The sequence below is a fragment of the Osmerus mordax genome, chromosome 1, assembly GCF_038355195.1.
Source record: "Osmerus mordax isolate fOsmMor3 chromosome 1, fOsmMor3.pri, whole genome shotgun sequence".
In the NCBI taxonomy this organism is placed as follows: Eukaryota; Metazoa; Chordata; class Actinopteri; order Osmeriformes; family Osmeridae; genus Osmerus; species Osmerus mordax.
In genome coordinates, this window is record NC_090050.1 from 133700 (window position 1) to 157337 (window position 23638).

At 47.0% G+C, this 23638-nt stretch overlaps 27 non-coding genes across 27 annotated transcripts; all 27 read left to right on the plus strand.

Moving 5' to 3' along the window:
* The first annotated feature begins 6909 nt into the window (after positions 1-6909).
* trnav-uac (transfer RNA valine (anticodon UAC)) lies at positions 6910-6982 on the plus strand. Its single transcript has one exon. It is a non-coding gene; the product is annotated as a tRNA-Val (tRNA).
* A 505-nt stretch (positions 6983-7487) lies between these two features.
* On the plus strand, positions 7488-7560 carry trnav-aac (transfer RNA valine (anticodon AAC)). Its single transcript has one exon. It is a non-coding gene; the product is annotated as a tRNA-Val (tRNA).
* A 383-nt stretch (positions 7561-7943) lies between these two features.
* On the plus strand, positions 7944-8016 carry trnav-uac (transfer RNA valine (anticodon UAC)). Its single transcript has one exon. It is a non-coding gene; the product is annotated as a tRNA-Val (tRNA).
* A 504-nt stretch (positions 8017-8520) lies between these two features.
* Positions 8521-8593, plus strand: trnav-aac (transfer RNA valine (anticodon AAC)). Its single transcript has one exon. It is a non-coding gene; the product is annotated as a tRNA-Val (tRNA).
* Positions 8594-8976: 383 nt separating this feature from the next.
* Positions 8977-9049, plus strand: trnav-uac (transfer RNA valine (anticodon UAC)). Its single transcript has one exon. It is a non-coding gene; the product is annotated as a tRNA-Val (tRNA).
* A 504-nt stretch (positions 9050-9553) lies between these two features.
* trnav-aac (transfer RNA valine (anticodon AAC)) lies at positions 9554-9626 on the plus strand. The gene has a single exon. It is a non-coding gene; the product is annotated as a tRNA-Val (tRNA).
* Positions 9627-10131: 505 nt separating this feature from the next.
* Positions 10132-10204, plus strand: trnav-aac (transfer RNA valine (anticodon AAC)). Its single transcript has one exon. It is a non-coding gene; the product is annotated as a tRNA-Val (tRNA).
* A 383-nt stretch (positions 10205-10587) lies between these two features.
* Positions 10588-10660, plus strand: trnav-uac (transfer RNA valine (anticodon UAC)). The gene has a single exon. It is a non-coding gene; the product is annotated as a tRNA-Val (tRNA).
* A 505-nt stretch (positions 10661-11165) lies between these two features.
* On the plus strand, positions 11166-11238 carry trnav-aac (transfer RNA valine (anticodon AAC)). The gene has a single exon. It is a non-coding gene; the product is annotated as a tRNA-Val (tRNA).
* A 383-nt stretch (positions 11239-11621) lies between these two features.
* trnav-uac (transfer RNA valine (anticodon UAC)) lies at positions 11622-11694 on the plus strand. Its single transcript has one exon. It is a non-coding gene; the product is annotated as a tRNA-Val (tRNA).
* A 505-nt stretch (positions 11695-12199) lies between these two features.
* Positions 12200-12272, plus strand: trnav-aac (transfer RNA valine (anticodon AAC)). Its single transcript has one exon. It is a non-coding gene; the product is annotated as a tRNA-Val (tRNA).
* Positions 12273-12655: 383 nt separating this feature from the next.
* Positions 12656-12728, plus strand: trnav-uac (transfer RNA valine (anticodon UAC)). The gene has a single exon. It is a non-coding gene; the product is annotated as a tRNA-Val (tRNA).
* A 504-nt stretch (positions 12729-13232) lies between these two features.
* trnav-aac (transfer RNA valine (anticodon AAC)) lies at positions 13233-13305 on the plus strand. The gene has a single exon. It is a non-coding gene; the product is annotated as a tRNA-Val (tRNA).
* A 383-nt stretch (positions 13306-13688) lies between these two features.
* trnav-uac (transfer RNA valine (anticodon UAC)) lies at positions 13689-13761 on the plus strand. Its single transcript has one exon. It is a non-coding gene; the product is annotated as a tRNA-Val (tRNA).
* Positions 13762-14254: 493 nt separating this feature from the next.
* Positions 14255-14327, plus strand: trnav-aac (transfer RNA valine (anticodon AAC)). Its single transcript has one exon. It is a non-coding gene; the product is annotated as a tRNA-Val (tRNA).
* A 383-nt stretch (positions 14328-14710) lies between these two features.
* Positions 14711-14783, plus strand: trnav-uac (transfer RNA valine (anticodon UAC)). The gene has a single exon. It is a non-coding gene; the product is annotated as a tRNA-Val (tRNA).
* Positions 14784-15288: 505 nt separating this feature from the next.
* On the plus strand, positions 15289-15361 carry trnav-aac (transfer RNA valine (anticodon AAC)). The gene has a single exon. It is a non-coding gene; the product is annotated as a tRNA-Val (tRNA).
* Positions 15362-15744: 383 nt separating this feature from the next.
* On the plus strand, positions 15745-15817 carry trnav-uac (transfer RNA valine (anticodon UAC)). The gene has a single exon. It is a non-coding gene; the product is annotated as a tRNA-Val (tRNA).
* A 505-nt stretch (positions 15818-16322) lies between these two features.
* trnav-aac (transfer RNA valine (anticodon AAC)) lies at positions 16323-16395 on the plus strand. The gene has a single exon. It is a non-coding gene; the product is annotated as a tRNA-Val (tRNA).
* A 383-nt stretch (positions 16396-16778) lies between these two features.
* trnav-uac (transfer RNA valine (anticodon UAC)) lies at positions 16779-16851 on the plus strand. The gene has a single exon. It is a non-coding gene; the product is annotated as a tRNA-Val (tRNA).
* A 504-nt stretch (positions 16852-17355) lies between these two features.
* Positions 17356-17428, plus strand: trnav-aac (transfer RNA valine (anticodon AAC)). Its single transcript has one exon. It is a non-coding gene; the product is annotated as a tRNA-Val (tRNA).
* A 383-nt stretch (positions 17429-17811) lies between these two features.
* trnav-uac (transfer RNA valine (anticodon UAC)) lies at positions 17812-17884 on the plus strand. Its single transcript has one exon. It is a non-coding gene; the product is annotated as a tRNA-Val (tRNA).
* A 510-nt stretch (positions 17885-18394) lies between these two features.
* On the plus strand, positions 18395-18467 carry trnav-aac (transfer RNA valine (anticodon AAC)). Its single transcript has one exon. It is a non-coding gene; the product is annotated as a tRNA-Val (tRNA).
* Positions 18468-18850: 383 nt separating this feature from the next.
* Positions 18851-18923, plus strand: trnav-uac (transfer RNA valine (anticodon UAC)). The gene has a single exon. It is a non-coding gene; the product is annotated as a tRNA-Val (tRNA).
* Positions 18924-19416: 493 nt separating this feature from the next.
* Positions 19417-19489, plus strand: trnav-aac (transfer RNA valine (anticodon AAC)). Its single transcript has one exon. It is a non-coding gene; the product is annotated as a tRNA-Val (tRNA).
* Positions 19490-19994: 505 nt separating this feature from the next.
* On the plus strand, positions 19995-20067 carry trnav-aac (transfer RNA valine (anticodon AAC)). The gene has a single exon. It is a non-coding gene; the product is annotated as a tRNA-Val (tRNA).
* A 383-nt stretch (positions 20068-20450) lies between these two features.
* Positions 20451-20523, plus strand: trnav-uac (transfer RNA valine (anticodon UAC)). Its single transcript has one exon. It is a non-coding gene; the product is annotated as a tRNA-Val (tRNA).
* Positions 20524-23638: the final 3115 nt, after the last annotated feature.

Below are 23638 nucleotides of genomic sequence, written 5' to 3' on the forward strand. Positions count from 1 at the left end.
CTGTCCGCGGAGACGGTTAACCATGGTGGCCTACTATCCACTTACTGGGAGTGGTGCCCTTGGATTGATTTGATTGATGCTTATCATACATTGAATGACCCCTGGCATGTCACTCTGTTCTATGATAGGGTCGGGGATGAGACATACAAACAAGCATTTTTTGACTCCTTATTAGACACCACCGCAGCAGTCACATTCCAACATATCTATGTAGGCAACAAGGGAGTGGCAGCGGACGTCACTCTACCATCGGAAACGGCCGCGTGGTACAAAATGTCTGACGAATCGGTTCCACATCTCTCATTGGCATTGCAAGCTAACCATCAGGCTAAAGAATTAGGACCAATGGTTAAATACGGCATGTCTCTTCCGGATTGGCAGGACACCCAAATTCCGGCAGTACAGTGGTCTAAAACCGGTAGTATGTATAGAATCGCCATTGCAGCCTCAGATGATATTATCATGCAACACCGCCAGCTGTCTCGCTCACACGGTAGGGAAAAAACAGATCACGAGGACACCGCCGCCATGTTAGCTACCTTGCCAACGGCCCTGTGGTCCACAGGGGCCACAGACGTTGGTCACTGTCACTCAGTAACACCTATTACATTCACATTTGACTGCCCCTTTCCATACTACATTGACCATCGCCAATACCGACACAAACCAGAGGCAGAGGCAGGCGTGGCTGACACAATATCCGGTCTGTTAAAAGTAGGGGTTTTGGTTCCATCTGCCTCTCGGTGGAATACACCCATTCTCCCCGTCCCCAAACCAGGCACCGACAAATACAGGATGACTCATGACCTACGACGCATCAATCGAATTGTTACCACCCCAACAGTCTCTGTTCCAAACCCCTACACCTGTATGGCGGCGGTAGGCCCTCAACATCAGTGGTTTTCATGTATTGATTTGGCCAATGCGTTCTTCTGTCTCCCCCTGGCAGAGCATCTTCGCCACATTTTCGCATTTACATTTCAAGGCCGTAAATACGAGTACACTGTTCTCCCCCAGGGTTTCGTTTTATCGCCGGGCGTGTTCAATCAGGAGCTACGCAAACTTTTGCAGGATGTGCCACTACCGGACGGGGTGGTTTTACTTCAGTATGTGGACGATTTATTATTGGCGGCCACCACGCCCCTCAGCTGCCTGAATGCCACTCAGACTGTTCTGCGTCATTTGTTCAATTGCGGGTTCAAAGTCTCAAAGTCCAAACTCCAGTGTTGCCGTCGGTCTGTCACTTTCTTGGGACGTGTTATATCGGGGGAAGGATCAGGAGTGTCCGCTGCGCATCGTTCGGCGATTCTTCAGCATGACAAACCTCGCACGGTCAAGGACATGCTGTCATTTTTGGGGTTGACAGGTTTCAGTCGACAGTATGTCCCCGGGTACGTGGACAGCACAGCCCCCTTACGCACCATCATTAATGCACAAGGCATGCGCAACCTAAACAATGTCCTGACATGGGACATTCCGGCCGAGGAAGCTTTTATCAAATTGAAACAGGATCTCGCCCGCGCGGCTGAACTGGCGCTTCCGGACTACACATTGCCTTTTTATTTGGATGTTTCTGAAACCACCCTATCGGCGAATGGGGTGTTGTTTCAGAAAAAAGAGGGTGGCAGGAGAGTACTGCTATATCTCAGCGCAATGTTTGACAACACAGAGAAACGACAGCCATTATGCACAAAACATGCGGCAGGAGTAGCAAAACTACTTCAAAAATCGGCTCACATAGTCATGGGCCACCCAATCACGGTACTGACGTCGCACGGAGTTATGGCCTACATCAATTCAAACATGTTCACATTAACAACAAACAGGCGCATCAGGATCGACAATGTATTAGGGGCACCAAATGTAACATACACACATGAAGGGATCAATATGGCAGAGGGAATGACAGGGGGAGAAGGTGACAGTCATGTATGTGAACACAGGGTGCAAAAAGAGGTCAAGGTCCGACCGGATCTAAGTGCAACACCATTGGCAGAAGCAGAAGAGGTACTGTTCACAGATGGGTGTTGTTACAGACATCCGGAGGAAGGGTTAAAAGCTGCATGGGCAGTAGTCAGACAGACAGGAGAAGGGTTTGAAGAAGTCGAATCAGGACGGGTGGTAGGTAAGGAGTCAGCACAGCTGGCTGAACTAACAGCCATGATTAAGGCTCTCGAAGGAGCCGAGGGCAAAACTGTAAATATTTTCTCCGACTCAGCATATGTAGTGGGCGCACTCCATGTGGAACTGAGTCAGTGGCTGCGGGCGGGGTTCTTGACAACCACGGGTACACCCATTAGACATGAAAAACAAATGAGACAATGGGCCAAAGCCGTCCTAAAACCAGCTCAAGTAGCAGTAATGAAATGTAAAGGACATGACGGGTCTAAAACTAAGGTGGCCCTGGGGAATGAAGCAGCAGACGAAGCGGCCAAGAAAGCTGCTGGTTATCTCCCTATGTATATAATGGTTTCACAGGAGATGAAACCGGATTTGATGACACAGGTAATCGAGGCTCAAGAGGCCGTCTCCCCACAGGAAAAAGAGGTGTGGAGACAAAGAGGAGCACAAAAAGCTCCCTGTCCGGTGACAGGGGCGGTGGAAGGTCAGACCCTTCTATGGAGGGGCCCGGACGGGCGCCCAGCTCTGCCGGCAGGTATGCGACAGGGCATATTTAAACAGAGTCATGGGTTAGAACACGCAGGATATAAAGAGATGATGGTGCGTCTTACACATTGGTGGCACCCTCATCTACCAGCTATGGTGGCTAACTATGTGGCTGAATGTCGGGTGTGTCAGGAGTATAATGTAAGACCAACTCTGAAACCACATCAAGGAATGTTTCCACTACCAAAAACCCCAGGTCAGGAAATAGTCATTGATTACACCGACATGATAAACTCAGTACGTGGTCATCGCTACCTTCTCGTGGCGGTGGATGGGTACACAGGATGGCCTGAGGCTGTCCCCACAAAACATGAGGATGCAAAATCTGTATGTAAATTTTTGACTAACAATTATATTCCGTTCCATGGGTTCCCAAAACGAATCAGGTCAGACAATGGGTCACACTTCAAAAACAAACATCTCCAATTGGTAGAACAAAGTCTGGGGTTGGTGCACGCGTTTGGGGCAGTGTATCACCCCCAGTCACAGGGAAAGGTTGAACGCATGAATCGAAATCTGAAATGCAAGTTGGCCAAAATCTGTGCAACAACTAACATGAATTGGGTAGATGCTCTCCCTATTGCCCTAGCAGCTATCAGGAGTTCAGTGAACACCTCTACAGGATTCACCCCATATGAACTTCTGACGGGGCGACAGTTTCCGGGACCGGGAGCTGGGCTGGACCTACTGGAGGCGGAGGGTGAGTTGGCGCATCAACCATACTATGATCAGCTGTCTGCTCTGGTATCATCCTTCTCCAAACAGGTACAGGAGAAACGGGGGACAGCACAGGATCCAGTCAAGGCCTTCACTGCTGACTGGGTGTGGGTGAAAGCCATTAAGAGAAAGTGGACAGAACCTCGGTGGACAGGACCGTTCAAGGTCATCGAGAGAACCTCGCACGCCCTAAGGGTGCTGGGAAAAGGGAGTACGTGGTACCACTGGAGCATGTGTTCTGCTGCTCCAGAACCCAGTCGTACGTTGCAGGAGTTGGTGGAGAAGGGCCAAGGGGGCCAGTGAACTGTTTGCTATTTGCTACGAATGTGAGAGTCCGGAAAAGAGGGTTACGACGAGGTCAAGAGTAATACTGCTTGATCACACTAGAGTTGTACTGGACTAAGACAGTTTTCGCTATTTCGCTTAAGAGTGTGTTTTATCAATATCAACATGAAGTGTGTTACAGGGTTAGCCTGGCTGGGATTGCTTAGCTTAGTCATAGGCTTGCAAGTGTATTATTTTTTGTATTTACCACAACAGTTGGAGAGACGGGCAAGACAGAACAATCCACCGGAGGTATGCCTGACTGCCTATCAGGGCATCGAATTGAACTACACCAGGGGGAGTGCCACCACATTCACCTTTGACCTCTGCCGCGTCATCAAGTGTAACGGTCAGAACAGTTTATGGAGGGGGTATGACCTTTACCTATGCTCACAACCATATGTCCATACCCGTTGCGCGCAGGGGCGACTCATCCATGAACAGTGGTGCCCGGCGTGGGGTTTTGTGGTCAAATATACGGGTCCCCACTGGACCCCGGGAGCAGACAAATATTGGGAAAACGTCACATTCAGTCGTTTGGGGGGAGGGGGCACGACGGAGTCCAACCCAGTGCAGTTAACTCTTAAACATCTCCCTAAAGGCCCATACGGCTTAGGGGGCACGAGTGAGGGGAAGGACACTGTGTACTTGATCTTAGGGGTAGAACAACCTGGGGGGGACACCATGGGCATGATTAAAATTAATATACTTGATCCCGTTATTCGACCGGACAACTCCACTACTAAACCAATTTTAATACATCAAATGACTGGTATCCACTCCGTCGACTACTCCCAACTTAGTACCTCGGACGTTATCATGTTGGCTACCGGAGGAGTGGGGCAGAACCTGTGGCTGGGGTGGTTGACGGCAACGGCAAAAGAAAACCACATGGCCGACTGTGTGGCTTGTTCAGTTGGGCGCCCCATTTTATACAGTGAACCGGCACCCCTCTTACCACAAACAGACAAACCAGGGTTTAGATGCATGATAGAACTACTGTCTGGGATAGAATCTCTCAATTGTAATCAGCTCAGTAAGATCTTCCCACCCATATCTAATTACACCCGTCCTCCACCATTTAGGCCGGGGCCTCACCTACTGATTTGCTTCTCCCGAAACAGTTCTGCTAGTGCCACTCGGGCGGTGGGGACAATCCCTAGAGACAGGTGTAACAAAACTTATACCATGAACATCATTAAATACACCCTGTCCTGGGCACGCACGGATTTATATTGGTCCTGTGGGGGAAGTTCTCTGTTGCCCAGGCTACCAATAGGATGGTGGGGTCGATGTGCACTCGTTCGCCTGGCAACACCGGTTTTCTTCCTAGGTCATAAACAAAGTAATACAGTGTCCGCTAGGCAGCGCAGGAGCACCAATTTCGATCTAACCAAGGATGGCCTTACGTACATAGACTCTATTGGAATTCCCCGGGGGGTTCCCGACGAATTTAAATTGGCTGACCAAATCGCCGCAGGTTTCGAAAACATACCTTTGTTGAGTGCTCTGTTTCCCATCACCCCAAACAAAAATGTAGACCGTATTAATTATGTCAACTACAATGTCTTGCGACTGGCGAATCTGACTAGGGATGCGGTAGAAGGACTGGCAGAGCAACTCTCTGCCACCTCACTTATGGCTGTTCAAAACCGTTTGGCACTAGACATGCTATTAGCTGAGAAAGGGGGGGTCTGCGCGATGTTTGGTGAAGCCTGTTGTACATTTATCCCCAATAATACTGCCCCGGATGGATCGGTGACCAGGGCCTTAGAAGGCTTGCGTACATTATCTAAAGAAATGCACGACAATTCGGGAATTCAGAATCCCCTCAACGATTGGCTAAATAACACTTTTGGTCGTTGGAAGACGATGATTGTCTCTGTCTTTCTCTCCATATTTGGTATGTTGTGCATGTTTGCTCTGTGTGGGTGTTGTTGTATCCCATGTATCAGGTCCCTGTGTAACAGGATCATTGTCTCGGCTGTGGAGAACCCGACGAAGGGGTTCCAAATGCCGTTGCTGGGGCTGGCAGACCAGGACGAGGAGGCGGTGGTTGGTCCGGGCTATGTTGATTGATCTCTGGTGTTTTCAGAGATCAAAAGAGGGATTAAAGAATGTATAATACATTACAACACATATTTTAGAACTGTAATCACCAGCTGCATATCAGGCACGACACTAACTATGATCCCAGTTATTAATATGTGTGGCATTTTAATCACTGAATGCATCACGGGCACTGTGCACGAGTGAATATAACAACAGGATTTATGAAGGAGGCATGTCTTAAAGAATATATTGTGCTTATTAAAGTTATGCATTGTGCTTATTAAAGTTATGAACTTAGAAGTGTGCCCAGGCTTAAACATTGGGTCTCACACTGTGTGTGGGAAGCAGGCTGTTCTTTGTGTCTCTATCTCTTCATTTTCAGAAACAACCTTGAAACCGGGTGGAGACGGCACCCGAGCAGGTGGGACGCGGAGGCAAGAACAACTCCCTGATGCACGAGAGAACAAGCTCAACCCTTTTTTGATACTTGTGTTTTCAATTCCATTGTATATGATATGCTGGGGCAGGGAAAGATAGCCAGTTGGACTTCGTGAACCAGCCCAAACTCTGTTGCGGGTAGGGAAACGTAGACAGCCCCAGAGCTCTGTACTTGTTGATTTCCAACTGCTGCATTAAAGCTGAGATTATCGGACCTCTGTGACTCCAGACCACTCTTTCTAGAACACAGATTTGTGTCATAGAATACCATCATTACTTATTGGAATAGACACAAAGATTTTGAATCCTTCAAGACCGGGCGGAAACATGGTTCCTTTTATCAGCTTGCGATCATCTCGTAAATACTTGATGCATTATCGACAGTCATGAGTTCATTGGAGTTGGTTTGTCGTTCTTTGAAGCGGTAAGTTAGCTTCCCTGGTGCCACATGTTCGGTCGTTTCGCTGGCTTCTGTAGAGCTTGGCAAGGGTCCAATCAGGTCAAAAACATGCAGGGCAGGGAGGCCTGAGGTCCAGGATTGGGAAAGGTTGCTTTAGACAATCTCCTTTGTTGCTAGCTTGCTGAAGCAGGGTATCAACTAGTTCATGAGCCGAAATGCCCATGTTACGTTATAAATGTGTGTCCTTGTTCTGTTTCCTTGTTACTGTGTGTTTGTGAGTGCACTGGGTTTCTGTCTCTCGGCTGTTGGCAGTTTCCGTAGTGTAGTGGTTATCACGTTCGCTTTACACGCGAAAGATCCCCGGTTCGAGACCGGGCGGAAACTTCTGCTTCTCTCCTCAGTTTTCATTCAATTGCGATCCCCTCCAAAGTAGCTTGTGTCCCATGTCGTCCCAATGTCCCAAGAAGTCCCATGATTCATTGGAGTTGACATGTCACGGGCCAAGGACCTTTGTTACTTCTAAGACCTTTAGACCAGTCGTTCGCCATCCTGGTCCCACCTGCCCTGCCCCTGCATGTTTGAAATGTTTCCCTCTTCCAACATACCTGATTCAAATGAAGGGAGTCGTTATCTGTCTTTGCTGAGTTTGATAACGACTCATTAGTTTAAACCAGGTGTGTCAGAAGAGGAAAACATCTCAAGCATGCTGGCCTGAGGACAAGGGTTGAGAACCACTGCCTTAGACCATCTCAGTGCTTGCTGACTTGTTGATGAACCACATCAACTAGTTCATGAGCCAAAATGCCCATTTGACATTGTAAAGGTGTGTCCTCGTTTTGTGTGTGCGTGTGTGTGCGTGCACTGAGTTTCTGTTGTTTGCCTATAAGAAGTTTCCGTAGTGTAGTGGTTATCACGTTCGCCTAACACGCGAAAGGTCCCCGGTTCGAGACCGGGCGGAAACATGGTTCCTTTTATCAGCTTGCGATCATCTCGTAAATACTTGATGCATTATCGACAGTCATGAGTTCATTGGAGTTGGTTTGTCGTTCTTTGAAGCGGTAAGTTAGCTTCCCTGGTGCCACATGTTCGGTCGTTTCGCTGGCTTCTGTAGAGCTTGGCAAGGGTCCAATCAGGTCAAAAACATGCAGGGCAGGGAGGCTTGAGGTCCAGGATTGGGAAAGGTTGCTTTAGACAATCTCCTTTGTTGCTAGCTTGCTGAAGCAGGGTATCAACTAGTTCATGAGCCGAAATGCCCATGTTACGTTATAAATGTGTGTCCTTGTTCTGTTTCCTTGTTACTGTGTGTTTGTGAGTGCACTGGGTTTCTGTCTCTCGGGTGTTGGCAGGTTCCGTAGTGTAGTGGTTATCACGTTCGCTTTACACGCGAAAGGTCCCCGGTTCGAGACCGGGCGGAAACTTCCGCTTCTCTCCTCAGTTTTCATTCAATTGCGATCCCCTCCAAAGTAGCTTGTGTCCCATGTCGTCCCAATGTCCCAAGAAGTCCCATGATTCATTGGAGTTGACATGTCATGGGCCAAGGACCTTTGTTACTTCTAAGACCTTTAGACCAGTCCTTCGCCATCCTGGTCCCACCTTCCCTGCCCTGCCCCTGCATGTTTGAAATGTTTCCCTCTTCCAACATACCTGATTCAAATGAAGGGAGTCGTTATCTGTCTTTGCTGAGTTTGATAACGACTCATTAGTTTAAACCAGGTGTGTTAGAAGAGGAAAACATCTCAAGCATGCTGGCCTGAGGACAAGGGTTGAGAACCACTGCCTTAGACCATCTCAGTGCTTGCTGACTTGTTGATGAACCACATCAACTAGTTCATGAGCCAAAATGCCCATTTGACATTGTAAAGGTGTGTCCTCGTTTTGTGTGTGTGTGCGTGCACTGAGTTTCTGTTGTTTGCCTATAAGAAGTTTCCGTAGTGTAGTGGTTATCACGTTCGCCTAACACGCGAAAGGTCCCCGGTTCGAGACCGGGCGGAAACATGGTTCCTTTTATCAGCTTGCGATCATCTCGTAAATACTTGATGCATTATCGACAGTCATGAGTTCATTGGAGTTGGTTTGTCGTTCTTTGAAGCGGTAAGTTAGCTTCCCTGGTGCCACATGTTCGGTCGTTTCGCTGGCTTCTGTAGAGCTTGGCAAGGGTCCAATCAGGTCAAAAACATGCAGGGCAGGGAGGCCTGAGGTCCAGGATTGGGAAAGGTTGCTTTAGACAATCTCCTTTGTTGCTAGCTTGCTGAAGCAGGGTATCAACTAGTTCATGAGCCGAAATGCCCATGTTACGTTATAAATGTGTGTCCTTGTTCTGTTTCCTTGTTACTGTGTGTTTGTGAGTGCACTGGGTTTCTGTCTCTCGGGTGTTGGCAGTTTCCGTAGTGTAGTGGTTATCACGTTCGCTTTACACGCGAAAGGTCCCCGGTTCGAGACCGGGCGGAAACTTCCGCTTCTCTCCTCAGTTTTCATTCAATTGCGATCCCCTCCAAAGTAGCTTGTGTCCCATGTCGTCCCAATGTCCCAAGAAGTCCCATGATTCATTGGAGTTGACATGTCATGGGCCAAGGACCTTTGTTACTTCTAAGACCTTTAGACCAGTCCTTCGCCATCCTGGTCCCACCTTCCCTGCCCTGCCCCTGCATGTTTGAAATGTTTCCCTCTTCCAACATACCTGATTCAAATGAAGGGAGTCGTTATCTGTCTTTGCTGAGTTTGATAACGACTCATTAGTTTAAACCAGGTGTGTTAGAAGAGGAAAACATCTCAAGCATGCTGGCCTGAGGACAAGGGTTGAGAACCACTGCCTTAGACCATCTCAGTGCTTGCTGACTTGTTGATGAACCACATCAACTAGTTCATGAGCCAAAATGCCCATTTGACATTGTAAAGGTGTGTCCTCGTTTTGTGTGTGTGTGCGTGCACTGAGTTTCTGTTGTTTGCCTATAAGAAGTTTCCGTAGTGTAGTGGTTATCACGTTCGCCTAACACGCGAAAGGTCCCCGGTTCGAGACCGGGCGGAAACTTCCGCTTCTCTCCTCAGTTTTCATTCAATTGCGATCCCCTCCAAAGTAGCTTGTGTCCCATGTCGTCCCAATGTCCCAAGAAGTCCCATGATTCATTGGAGTTGACATGTCATGGGCCAAGGACCTTTGTTACTTCTAAGACCTTTAGACCAGTCGTTCGCCATCCTGGTCCCACCTGCCCTGCCCCTGCATGTTTGAAATGTTTCCCTCTTCCAACATACCTGATTCAAATGAAGGGAGTCGTTATCTGTCTTTGCTGAGTTTGATAACGACTCATTAGTTTAAACCAGGTGTGTCAGAAGAGGAAAACATCTCAAGCATGCTGGCCTGAGGACAAGGGTTGAGAACCACTGCCTTAGACCATCTCAGTGCTTGCTGACTTGTTGATGAACCACATCAACTAGTTCATGAGCCAAAATGCCCATTTGACATTGTAAAGGTGTGTCCTCGTTTTGTGTGTGCGTGTGTGTGCGTGCACTGAGTTTCTGTTGTTTGCCTATAAGAAGTTTCCGTAGTGTAGTGGTTATCACGTTCGCCTAACACGCGAAAGGTCCCCGGTTCGAGACCGGGCGGAAACATGGTTCCTTTTATCAGCTTGCGATCATCTCGTAAATACTTGATGCATTATCGACAGTCATGAGTTCATTGGAGTTGGTTTGTCGTTCTTTGAAGCGGTAAGTTAGCTTCCCTGGTGCCACATGTTCGGTCGTTTCGCTGGCTTCTGTAGAGCTTGGCAAGGGTCCAATCAGGTCAAAAACATGCAGGGCAGGGAGGCCTGAGGTCCAGGATTGGGAAAGGTTGCTTTAGACAATCTCCTTTGTTGCTAGCTTGCTGAAGCAGGGTATCAACTAGTTCATGAGCCGAAATGCCCATGTTACGTTATAAATGTGTGTCCTTGTTCTGTTTCCTTGTTACTGTGTGTTTGTGAGTGCACTGGGTTTCTGTCTCTCGGGTGTTGGCAGTTTCCGTAGTGTAGTGGTTATCACGTTCGCTTTACACGCGAAAGATCCCCGGTTCGAGACCGGGCGGAAACTTCCGCTTCTCTCCTCAGTTTTCATTCAATTGCGATCCCCTCCAAAGTAGCTTGTGTCCCATGTCGTCCCAATGTCCCAAGAAGTCCCATGATTCATTGGAGTTGACATGTCACGGGCCAAGGACCTTTGTTACTTCTAAGACCTTTAGACCAGTCGTTCGCCATCCTGGTCCCACCTGCCCTGCCCCTGCATGTTTGAAATGTTTCCCTCTTCCAACATACCTGATTCAAATGAAGGGAGTCGTTATCTGTCTTTGCTGAGTTTGATAACGACTCATTAGTTTAAACCAGGTGTGTCAGAAGAGGAAAACATCTCAAGCATGCTGGCCTGAGGACAAGGGTTGAGAACCACTGCCTTAGACCATCTCAGTGCTTGCTGACTTGTTGATGAACCACATCAACTAGTTCATGAGCCAAAATGCCCATTTGACATTGTAAAGGTGTGTCCTCGTTTTGTGTGTGCGTGTGTGTGCGTGCACTGAGTTTCTGTTGTTTGCCTATAAGAAGTTTCCGTAGTGTAGTGGTTATCACGTTCGCCTAACACGCGAAAGGTCCCCGGTTCGAGACCGGGCGGAAACATGGTTCCTTTTATCAGCTTGCGATCATCTCGTAAATACTTGATGCATTATCGACAGTCATGAGTTCATTGGAGTTGGTTTGTCGTTCTTTGAAGCGGTAAGTTAGCTTCCCTGGTGCCACATGTTCGGTCGTTTCGCTGGCTTCTGTAGAGCTTGGCAAGGGTCCAATCAGGTCAAAAACATGCAGGGCAGGGAGGCCTGAGGTCCAGGATTGGGAAAGGTTGCTTTAGACAATCTCCTTTGTTGCTAGCTTGCTGAAGCAGGGTATCAACTAGTTCATGAGCCGAAATGCCCATGTTACGTTATAAATGTGTGTCCTTGTTCTGTTTCCTTGTTACTGTGTGTTTGTGAGTGCACTGGGTTTCTGTCTCTCGGGTGTTGGCAGTTTCCGTAGTGTAGTGGTTATCACGTTCGCTTTACACGCGAAAGATCCCCGGTTCGAGACCGGGCGGAAACTTCCGCTTCTCTCCTCAGTTTTCATTCAATTGCGATCCCCTCCAAAGTAGCTTGTGTCCCATGTCGTCCCAATGTCCCAAGAAGTCCCATGATTCATTGGAGTTGACATGTCACGGGCCAAGGACCTTTGTTACTTCTAAGACCTTTAGACCAGTCGTTCGCCATCCTGGTCCCACCTGCCCTGCCCCTGCATGTTTGAAATGTTTCCCTCTTCCAACATACCTGATTCAAATGAAGGGAGTCGTTATCTGTCTTTGCTGAGTTTGATAACGACTCATTAGTTTAAACCAGGTGTGTCAGAAGAGGAAAACATCTCAAGCATGCTGGCCTGAGGACAAGGGTTGAGAACCACTGCCTTAGACCATCTCAGTGCTTGCTGACTTGTTGATGAACCACATCAACTAGTTCATGAGCCAAAATGCCCATTTGACATTGTAAAGGTGTGTCCTCGTTTTGTGTGTGCGTGTGTGTGCGTGCACTGAGTTTCTGTTGTTTGCCTATAAGAAGTTTCTGTAGTGTAGTGGTTATCACGTTCGCCTAACACGCGAAAGGTCCCCGGTTCGAGACCGGGCGGAAACATGGTTCCTTTTATCAGCTTGCGATCATCTCGTAAATACTTGATGCATTATCGACAGTCATGAGTTCATTGGAGTTGGTTTGTCGTTCTTTGAAGCGGTAAGTTAGCTTCCCTGGTGCCACATGTTCGGTCGTTTCGCTGGCTTCTGTAGAGCTTGGCAAGGGTCCAATCAGGTCAAAAACATGCAGGGCAGGGAGGCCTGAGGTCCAGGATTGGGAAAGGTTGCTTTAGACAATCTCCTTTGTTGCTAGCTTGCTGAAGCAGGGTATCAACTAGTTCATGAGCCGAAATGCCCATGTTACGTTATAAATGTGTGTCCTTGTTCTGTTTCCTTGTTACTGTGTGTTTGTGAGTGCACTGGGTTTCTGTCTCTCGGGTGTTGGCAGGTTCCGTAGTGTAGTGGTTATCACGTTCGCTTTACACGCGAAAGGTCCCCGGTTCGAGACCGGGCGGAAACTTCCGCTTCTCTCCTCAGTTTTCATTCAATTGCGATCCCCTCCAAAGTAGCTTGTGTCCCATGTCGTCCCAATGTCCCAAGAAGTCCCATGATTCATTGGAGTTGACATGTCATGGGCCAAGGACCTTTGTTACTTCTAAGACCTTTAGACCAGTCCTTCGCCATCCTGGTCCCACCTTCCCTGCCCTGCCCCTGCATGTTTGAAATGTTTCCCTCTTCCAACATACCTGATTCAAATGAAGGGAGTCGTTATCTGTCTTTGCTGAGTTTGATAACGACTCATTAGTTTAAACCAGGTGTGTTAGAAGAGGAAAACATCTCAAGCATGCTGGCCTGAGGACAAGGGTTGAGAACCACTGCCTTAGACCATCTCAGTGCTTGCTGACTTGTTGATGAACCACATCAACTAGTTCATGAGCCAAAATGCCCATTTGACATTGTAAAGGTGTGTCCTCGTTTTGTGTGTGTGTGCGTGCACTGAGTTTCTGTTGTTTGCCTATAAGAAGTTTCCGTAGTGTAGTGGTTATCACGTTCGCCTAACACGCGAAAGGTCCCCGGTTCGAGACCGGGCGGAAACATGGTTCCTTTTATCAGCTTGCGATCATCTCGTAAATACTTGATGCATTATCGACAGTCATGAGTTCATTGGAGTTGGTTTGTCGTTCTTTGAAGCGGTAAGTTAGCTTCCCTGGTGCCACATGTTCGGTCGTTTCGCTGGCTTCTGTAGAGCTTGGCAAGGGTCCAATCAGGTCAAAAACATGCAGGGCAGGGAGGCCTGAGGTCCAGGATTGGGAAAGGTTGCTTTAGACAATCTCCTTTGTTGCTAGCTTGCTGAAGCAGGGTATCAACTAGTTCATGAGCCGAAATGCCCATGTTACGTTATAAATGTGTGTCCTTGTTCTGTTTCCTTGTTACTGTGTGTTTGTGAGTGCACTGGGTTTCTGTCTCTCGGGTGTTGGCAGTTTCCGTAGTGTAGTGGTTATCACGTTCGCTTTACACGCGAAAGGTCCCCGGTTCGAGACCGGGCGGAAACTTCCGCTTCTCTCCTCAGTTTTCATTCAATTGCGATCCCCTCCAAAGTAGCTTGTGTCCCATGTCGTCCCAATGTCCCAAGAAGTCCCATGATTCATTGGAGTTGACATGTCATGGGCCAAGGACCTTTGTTACTTCTAAGACCTTTAGACCAGTCCTTCGCCATCCTGGTCCCACCTTCCCTGCATGTTTGAAATGTTTCCCTCTTCCAACATACCTGATTCAAATGAAGGGAGTCGTTATCTGTCTTTGCTGAGTTTGATAACGACTCATTAGTTTAAACCAGGTGTGTTAGAAGAGGAAAACATCTCAAGCATGCTGGCCTGAGGACAAGGGTTGAGAACCACTGCCTTAGACCATCTCAGTGCTTGCTGACTTGTTGATGAACCACATCAACTAGTTCATGAGCCAAAATGCCCATTTGACATTGTAAAGGTGTGTCCTCGTTTTGTGTGTGTGTGCGTGCACTGAGTTTCTGTTGTTTGCCTATAAGAAGTTTCCGTAGTGTAGTGGTTATCACGTTCGCCTAACACGCGAAAGGTCCCCGGTTCGAGACCGGGCGGAAACATGGTTCCTTTTATCAGCTTGCGATCATCTCGTAAATACTTGATGCATTATCGACAGTCATGAGTTCATTGGAGTTGGTTTGTCGTTCTTTGAAGCGGTAAGTTAGCTTCCCTGGTGCCACATGTTCGGTCGTTTCGCTGGCTTCTGTAGAGCTTGGCAAGGGTCCAATCAGGTCAAAAACATGCAGGGCAGGGAGGCCTGAGGTCCAGGATTGGGAAAGGTTGCTTTAGACAATCTCCTTTGTTGCTAGCTTGCTGAAGCAGGGTATCAACTAGTTCATGAGCCGAAATGCCCATGTTACGTTATAAATGTGTGTCCTTGTTCTGTTTCCTTGTTACTGTGTGTTTGTGAGTGCACTGGGTTTCTGTCTCTCGGGTGTTGGCAGTTTCCGTAGTGTAGTGGTTATCACGTTCGCTTTACACGCGAAAGATCCCCGGTTCGAGACCGGGCGGAAACTTCCGCTTCTCTCCTCAGTTTTCATTCAATTGCGATCCCCTCCAAAGTAGCTTGTGTCCCATGTCGTCCCAATGTCCCAAGAAGTCCCATGATTCATTGGAGTTGACATGTCACGGGCCAAGGACCTTTGTTACTTCTAAGACCTTTAGACCAGTCGTTCGCCATCCTGGTCCCACCTGCCCTGCCCCTGCATGTTTGAAATGTTTCCCTCTTCCAACATACCTGATTCAAATGAAGGGAGTCGTTATCTGTCTTTGCTGAGTTTGATAACGACTCATTAGTTTAAACCAGGTGTGTCAGAAGAGGAAAACATCTCAAGCATGCTGGCCTGAGGACAAGGGTTGAGAACCACTGCCTTAGACCATCTCAGTGCTTGCTGACTTGTTGATGAACCACATCAACTAGTTCATGAGCCAAAATGCCCATTTGACATTGTAAAGGTGTGTCCTCGTTTTGTGTGTGCGTGTGTGTGCGTGCACTGAGTTTCTGTTGTTTGCCTATAAGAAGTTTCCGTAGTGTAGTGGTTATCACGTTCGCCTAACACGCGAAAGGTCCCCGGTTCGAGACCGGGCGGAAACATGGTTCCTTTTATCAGCTTGCGATCATCTCGTAAATACTTGATGCATTATCGACAGTCATGAGTTCATTGGAGTTGGTTTGTCGTTCTTTGAAGCGGTAAGTTAGCTTCCCTGGTGCCACATGTTCGGTCGTTTCGCTGGCTTCTGTAGAGCTTGGCAAGGGTCCAATCAGGTCAAAAACATGCAGGGCAGGGAGGCCTGAGGTCCAGGATTGGGAAAGGTTGCTTTAGACAATCTCCTTTGTTGCTAGCTTGCTGAAGCAGGGTATCAACTAGTTCATGAGCCGAAATGCCCATGTTACGTTATAAATGTGTGTCCTTGTTCTGTTTCCTTGTTACTGTGTGTTTGTGAGTGCACTGGGTTTCTGTCTCTCAGGTGTTGGCAGTTTCCGTAGTGTAGTGGTTATCACGTTCGCTTTACACGCGAAAGATCCCCGGTTCGAGACCGGGCGGAAACTTCCGCTTCTCTCCTCAGTTTTCATTCAATTGCGATCCCCTCCAAAGTAGCTTGTGTCCCATGTCGTCCCAATGTCCCAAGAAGTCCCATGATTCATTGGAGTTGACATGTCACGGGCCAAGGACCTTTGTTACTTCTAAGACCTTTAGACCAGTCGTTCGCCATCCTGGTCCCACCTGCCCTGCCCCTGCATGTTTGAAATGTTTCCCTCTTCCAACATACCTGATTCAAATGAAGGGAGTCGTTATCTGTCTTTGCTGAGTTTGATAACGACTCATTAGTTTAAACCAGGTGTGTCAGAAGAGGAAAACATCTCAAGCATGCTGGCCTGAGGACAAGGGTTGAGAACCACTGCCTTAGACCATCTCAGTGCTTGCTGACTTGTTGATGAACCACATCAACTAGTTCATGAGCCAAAATGCCCATTTGACATTGTAAAGGTGTGTCCTCGTTTTGTGTGTGCGTGTGTGTGCGTGCACTGAGTTTCTGTTGTTTGCCTATAAGAAGTTTCCGTAGTGTAGTGGTTATCACGTTCGCCTAACACGCGAAAGGTCCCCGGTTCGAGACCGGGCGGAAACATGGTTCCTTTTATCAGCTTGCGATCATCTCGTAAATACTTGATGCATTATCGACAGTCATGAGTTCATTGGAGTTGGTTTGTCGTTCTTTGAAGCGGTAAGTTAGCTTCCCTGGTGCCACATGTTCGGTCGTTTCGCTGGCTTCTGTAGAGCTTGGCAAGGGTCCAATCAGGTCAAAAACATGCAGGGCAGGGAGGCCTGAGGTCCAGGATTGGGAAAGGTTGCTTTAGACAATCTCCTTTGTTGCTAGCTTGCTGAAGCAGGGTATCAACTAGTTCATGAGCCGAAATGCCCATGTTACGTTATAAATGTGTGTCCTTGTTCTGTTTCCTTGTTACTGTGTGTTTGTGAGTGCACTGGGTTTCTGTCTCTCGGGTGTTGGCAGGTTCCGTAGTGTAGTGGTTATCACGTTCGCTTTACACGCGAAAGGTCCCCGGTTCGAGACCGGGCGGAAACTTCCGCTTCTCTCCTCAGTTTTCATTCAATTGCGATCCCCTCCAAAGTAGCTTGTGTCCCATGTCGTCCCAATGTCCCAAGAAGTCCCATGATTCATTGGAGTTGACATGTCATGGGCCAAGGACCTTTGTTACTTCTAAGACCTTTAGACCAGTCCTTCGCCATCCTGGTCCCACCTTCCCTGCCCTGCCCCTGCATGTTTGAAATGTTTCCCTCTTCCAACATACCTGATTCAAATGAAGGGAGTCGTTATCTGTCTTTGCTGAGTTTGATAACGACTCATTAGTTTAAACCAGGTGTGTTAGAAGAGGAAAACATCTCAAGCATGCTGGCCTGAGGACAAGGGTTGAGAACCACTGCCTTAGACCATCTCAGTGCTTGCTGACTTGTTGATGAACCACATCAACTAGTTCATGAGCCAAAATGCCCATTTGACATTGTAAAGGTGTGTCCTCGTTTTGTGTGTGTGTGCGTGCACTGAGTTTCTGTTGTTTGCCTATAAGAAGTTTCCGTAGTGTAGTGGTTATCACGTTCGCCTAACACGCGAAAGGTCCCCGGTTCGAGACCGGGCGGAAACATGGTTCCTTTTATCAGCTTGCGATCATCTCGTAAATACTTGATGCATTATCGACAGTCATGAGTTCATTGGAGTTGGTTTGTCGTTCTTTGAAGCGGTAAGTTAGCTTCCCTGGTGCCACATGTTCGGTCGTTTCGCTGGCTTCTGTAGAGCTTGGCAAGGGTCCAATCAGGTCAAAAACATGCAGGGCAGGGAGGCCTGAGGTCCAGGATTGGGAAAGGTTGCTTTAGACAATCTCCTTTGTTGCTAGCTTGCTGAAGCAGGGTATCAACTAGTTCATGAGCCGAAATGCCCATGTTACGTTATAAATGTGTGTCCTTGTTCTGTTTCCTTGTTACTGTGTGTTTGTGAGTGCACTGGGTTTCTGTCTCTCGGGTGTTGGCAGGTTCCGTAGTGTAGTGGTTATCACGTTCGCTTTACACGCGAAAGGTCCCCGGTTCGAGACCGGGCGGAAACTTCCGCTTCTCTCCTCAGTTTTCATTCAATTGCGATCCCCTCCAAAGTAGCTTGTGTCCCATGTCGTCCCAATGTCCCAAGAAGTCCCATGATTCATTGGAGTTGACATGTCACGGGCCAAGGACCTTTGTTACTTCTAAGACCTTTAGACCAGTCGTTCGCCATCCTGGTCCCACCTTCCCTGCCCTGCCCCTGCATGTTTGAAATGTTTCCCTCTTCCAACATACCTGATTCAAATGAAGGGAGTCGTTATCTGTCTTTGCTGAGTTTAAAAACGACTCATTAGTTTAAACCAGGTGTGTCAGAAGAGGAAAACATCTCAAGCATGCTGGCCTGAGGACAAGGGTTGAGAACCACTGCCTTAGACCATCTCAGTGCTTGCTGACTTGTTGATGAACCACATCAACTAGTTCATGAGCCAAAATGCCCATTTGACATTGTAAAGGTGTGTCCTCGTTTTGTGTGTGCGTGTGTGTGCGTGCACTGAGTTTCTGTTGTTTGCCTATAAGAAGTTTCCGTAGTGTAGTGGTTATCACGTTCGCCTAACACGCGAAAGGTCCCCGGTTCGAGACCGGGCGGAAACATGGTTCCTTTTATCAGCTTGCGATCATCTCGTAAATACTTGATGCATTATCGACAGTCATGAGTTCATTGGAGTTGGTTTGTCGTTCTTTGAAGCGGTAAGTTAGCTTCCCTGGTGCCACATGTTCGGTCGTTTCGCTGGCTTCTGTAGAGCTTGGCAAGGGTCCAATCAGGTCAAAAACATGCAGGGCAGGGAGGCCTGAGGTCCAGGATTGGGAAAGGTTGCTTTAGACAATCTCCTTTGTTGCTAGCTTGCTGAAGCAGGGTATCAACTAGTTCATGAGCCGAAATGCCCATGTTACGTTATAAATGTGTGTCCTTGTTCTGTTTCCTTGTTACTGTGTGTTTGTGAGTGCACTGGGTTTCTGTCTCTCGGGTGTTGGCAGTTTCCGTAGTGTAGTGGTTATCACGTTCGCTTTACACGCGAAAGGTCCCCGGTTCGAGACCGGGCGGAAACTTCCGCTTCTCTCCTCAGTTTTCATTCAATTGCGATCCCCTCCAAAGTAGCTTGTGTCCCATGTCGTCCCAATGTCCCAAGAAGTCCCATGATTCATTGGAGTTGACATGTCATGGGCCAAGGACCTTTGTTACTTCTAAGACCTTTAGACCAGTCCTTCGCCATCCTGGTCCCACCTTCCCTGCATGTTTGAAATGTTTCCCTCTTCCAACATACCTGATTCAAATGAAGGGAGTCGTTATCTGTCTTTGCTGAGTTTGATAACGACTCATTAGTTTAAACCAGGTGTGTTAGAAGAGGAAAACATCTCAAGCATGCTGGCCTGAGGACAAGGGTTGAGAACCACTGCCTTAGACCATCTCAGTGCTTGCTGACTTGTTGATGAACCACATCAACTAGTTCATGAGCCAAAATGCCCATTTGACATTGTAAAGGTGTGTCCTCGTTTTGTGTGTGTGTGCGTGCACTGAGTTTCTGTTGTTTGCCTATAAGAAGTTTCCGTAGTGTAGTGGTTATCACGTTCGCCTAACACGCGAAAGGTCCCCGGTTCGAGACCGGGCGGAAACTTCCGCTTCTCTCCTCAGTTTTCATTCAATTGCGATCCCCTCCAAAGTAGCTTGTGTCCCATGTCGTCCCAATGTCCCAAGAAGTCCCATGATTCATTGGAGTTGACATGTCACGGGCCAAGGACCTTTGTTACTTCTAAGACCTTTAGACCAGTCGTTCGCCATCCTGGTCCCACCTGCCCTGCCCCTGCATGTTTGAAATGTTTCCCTCTTCCAACATACCTGATTCAAATGAAGGGAGTCGTTATCTGTCTTTGCTGAGTTTGATAACGACTCATTAGTTTAAACCAGGTGTGTCAGAAGAGGAAAACATCTCAAGCATGCTGGCCTGAGGACAAGGGTTGAGAACCACTGCCTTAGACCATCTCAGTGCTTGCTGACTTGTTGATGAACCACATCAACTAGTTCATGAGCCAAAATGCCCATTTGACATTGTAAAGGTGTGTCCTCGTTTTGTGTGTGCGTGTGTGTGCGTGCACTGAGTTTCTGTTGTTTGCCTATAAGAAGTTTCCGTAGTGTAGTGGTTATCACGTTCGCCTAACACGCGAAAGGTCCCCGGTTCGAGACCGGGCGGAAACATGGTTCCTTTTATCAGCTTGCGATCATCTCGTAAATACTTGATGCATTATCGACAGTCATGAGTTCATTGGAGTTGGTTTGTCGTTCTTTGAAGCGGTAAGTTAGCTTCCCTGGTGCCACATGTTCGGTCGTTTCGCTGGCTTCTGTAGAGCTTGGCAAGGGTCCAATCAGGTCAAAAACATGCAGGGCAGGGAGGCCTGAGGTCCAGGATTGGGAAAGGTTGCTTTAGACAATCTCCTTTGTTGCTAGCTTGCTGAAGCAGGGTATCAACTAGTTCATGAGCCGAAATGCCCATGTTACGTTATAAATGTGTGTCCTTGTTCTGTTTCCTTGTTACTGTGTGTTTGTGAGTGCACTGGGTTTCTGTCTCTCGGGTGTTGGCAGTTTCCGTAGTGTAGTGGTTATCACGTTCGCTTTACACGCGAAAGATCCCCGGTTCGAGACCGGGCGGAAACTTCCGCTTCTCTCCTCAGTTTTCATTCAATTGCGATCCCCTCCAAAGTAGCTTGTGTCCCATGTCGTCCCAATGTCCCAAGAAGTCCCATGATTCATTGGAGTTGACATGTAAAGAATGTATAATACATTACAACACATATTCTAGAACTGTAATCACCAGCTGCATATCAGGCACGGCACTAACTATGATCCCAGTTATTAATATGTGTGGCATTTTAATCACTGAATGCATCACGGGCACTGTGCACGAGTGAATATAACAACAGGATTTATGAAGGAGGCATGTCTTAAAGTTATGTATTGTGCTTATTAAAGTTATGCATTGTGCTTATTAAACTTATGAAACTTAGAAGTGTGCTCAGGCTTAAACATTGGGTCTCACACTGAGTGTGGGAAGCAGGCTGTTCTTTGTGTCTCTATCTTTTCATTTTCAGAAACAACCTTGAATCTGGGTGGAGATGGCACCCGAGCAGGTGGGACGCGGAGGCAAGAACAACTCCCTGATGCACGAGAGAACAAGCTCAACCCTCTTTTCATCTTTCTGTTTTAATTGCACTGTATATTATATGCTGGGGCAGGGAAAGATAGCCAGTTGGACTTCGTGAACCAGCCCAAACTCTGTTGCGGGTAGGGAAACGTAGACAACCCCAGAGCTCTGTACTTGTTGATTTCCAACTGCTGCATTAAAGCTGATATTATCGGACCTCTGCGACTCCAGACCACTCTTTCTAGAACACAGATTTGTGTCATAGAATACCATCATTACATATTGGAATAGACACAAAGATTTAGAATCCTTCAACTGGTGACCCCGACGCTGAAAAGAGGGAGTCCAGAGGGTTCCGGCCCGACCGACGGATCGGGGGAGAGACCCATACACCGGTGCGAGGAGACAGACGTAATCGTCAGAGGCCTCAACATAAAAAAAAGGTAAGCAGACACCTGTTAATTCAAAGTACTGCTATTCGGAACTGAGAACCAAATTTAGACGATTACTATGTTTCATCGTACCTAGTCAAACCAACAGTGGTGGGAAATCAACCGTTTTTGTGTTTTGTCTTGTCCAAGGGGAGGTTAGAGTCCTCTCCAGGGGTTAGAGTCCCTAAACTCGTTGTCCTTGTCCAAGGGGAGGTTAGAGTCCTCTCCAGGGGTTAGAGTCCCTAAACTCGTTGTCCTTGTCCAAGGGGAGGTTAGAGTCCTCTCCAGGGGTTAGAGTCCCTAAATTCGTTGTCTTGTCCAAGGGGAGGTTAGAGTCCTCTCCAGGGGTTAGAGTCCCTAAATTCGTTGTCTTGTCCAAGGGGAGGTTAGAGTCCTCTCCAGGGGTTAGAGTCCCTAAATTCGTTGTCTTGTCCAAGGGGAGGTTAGAGTCCTCTCCAGGGGTTAGAGTCCCTAAACTCGTTGTCCTTGTCCAAGGGGAGGTTAGAGTCCTCTCCAGGGGTTAGAGTCCCTAAATTCGTTGTCTTGTCCAAGGGGAGGTTAGAGTCCTCTCCAGGGGTTAGAGTCCCTAAATTCGTTGTCTTGTCCAAGGGGAGGTTAGAGTCCTCTCCAGGGGTTAGAGTCCCTAAACTTGTTGTCTTGTCCAAGGGGAGGTTAGAGTCCTCTCCAGGGGTTAGAGTCCCTAAATTCGTTGTCTTGTCCAAGGGGAGGTTAGAGTCCTCTCCAGGGGTTAGAGTCCCTAAACTCGTTGTCTTGTCCAAGGGGAGGTTAGAGTCCTCTCCAGGGGTTAGAGTCCCTAAACTCGTTGTCTTTGTCCAGAGGGAGGTTAGAGTCCTCTCCAAGGGTTAGAATCCCTGAACACTGTCTATTTGTGTGGAGTCAGATTGAGTTTAATAAAAATAGAGAGGAGTGTGGTGTGTTTTTTCCTTTGACCAAGAAGTTAAAGAAATCCCGAGGAGAGTTGGAGAAAGGTGGGGGCTAAAAGAGTCAGTTACGTCGAGATCTTACAAAGTTGATCCCAGAGGGTATACCCCTGGTTTATAAATTGGTTCTAATACAATTGGAAGAGTTATACTAGAGCAAAATTAAGTGAATAGACGGTAAACGCTAAACAGCTGTGTTGGTCAAAGAATGGTTTGAGGAAATGTATGTGAAAAATTATGAGGAAGCAATTGGAAAGTTACATAAAGGATTGGTTTAGAGAGGATCATGGAAGGTTATGAAATAAAACAAGAACGTTTTGTGGATGTGAAGAGATGATTGGTTTAAAAACTGATGTTTTGAAGAGGAAACTACGAATATACTTTGAAGGTATATGGGATAACATTTTAAGTCAAAATAGTAAAATATAGGGTTTTTAAGAGTTTTGATAAAGGTATTAGATGTAATTTGGTTAAAAATGAGAAAGAGAAAATAAATAAATGTACTTTTATTTGGAGTTTAATTATAATTTGGTTTTAAGTTTTATTTGAGAGTTTTATCAGAGCCTGGCATACTGTTTGGGATAAACAGTTAGGCTGTGATAATGTTGTATTATGAAGAGGGTTATTATAACATTAAGTTCTGAAATAATTTGGGAAGACTCATCAAGTCTGATAAATTGTGGTTATGATGGTTTGAGCTAATTGGCTCGTTTTGAACTGCAGCAAAACGAGTTATGAAGTTCTACCTATCTGACCTTTATAGAAAATATAGTTGGGAAAAATGTTTGGTTAATAGCTACATTAAGAACATGATTTGGTTTATATTTCATTTAAGAAGCATACGGATTCTGGTTTGGCATAATGAAAATTGCTTTGATCATATCTTTGATAAAAAGAGCTGTGATTTGGTAAAATAGAGAATCTAAAACAATATTGGTCTTAAACTTAACTGTTTTAAAAGACAGAAAAGGTTTTTTGGAGTGAAAGAAATTAGACTAACAGTTGATTTTCTAAAGAAGGGAACAAAGAAACAGATTGTCATTTCTAGGCATGACTAATAGGAGTTGAATATCAAATGATGATGTATGGTCTTATTAGATGCTGTTACATGTGTTTGCTCAACAATAAGAAAACTGAAGGGTCAATACTGCCTGGTAATTATAGATACAGTATGTTTACTATGTGAATTGAAGTCTTTCCCAGTCCTATACCAGATGCATAACACCATTTGAATTGATTTATTGGAGATCATATGT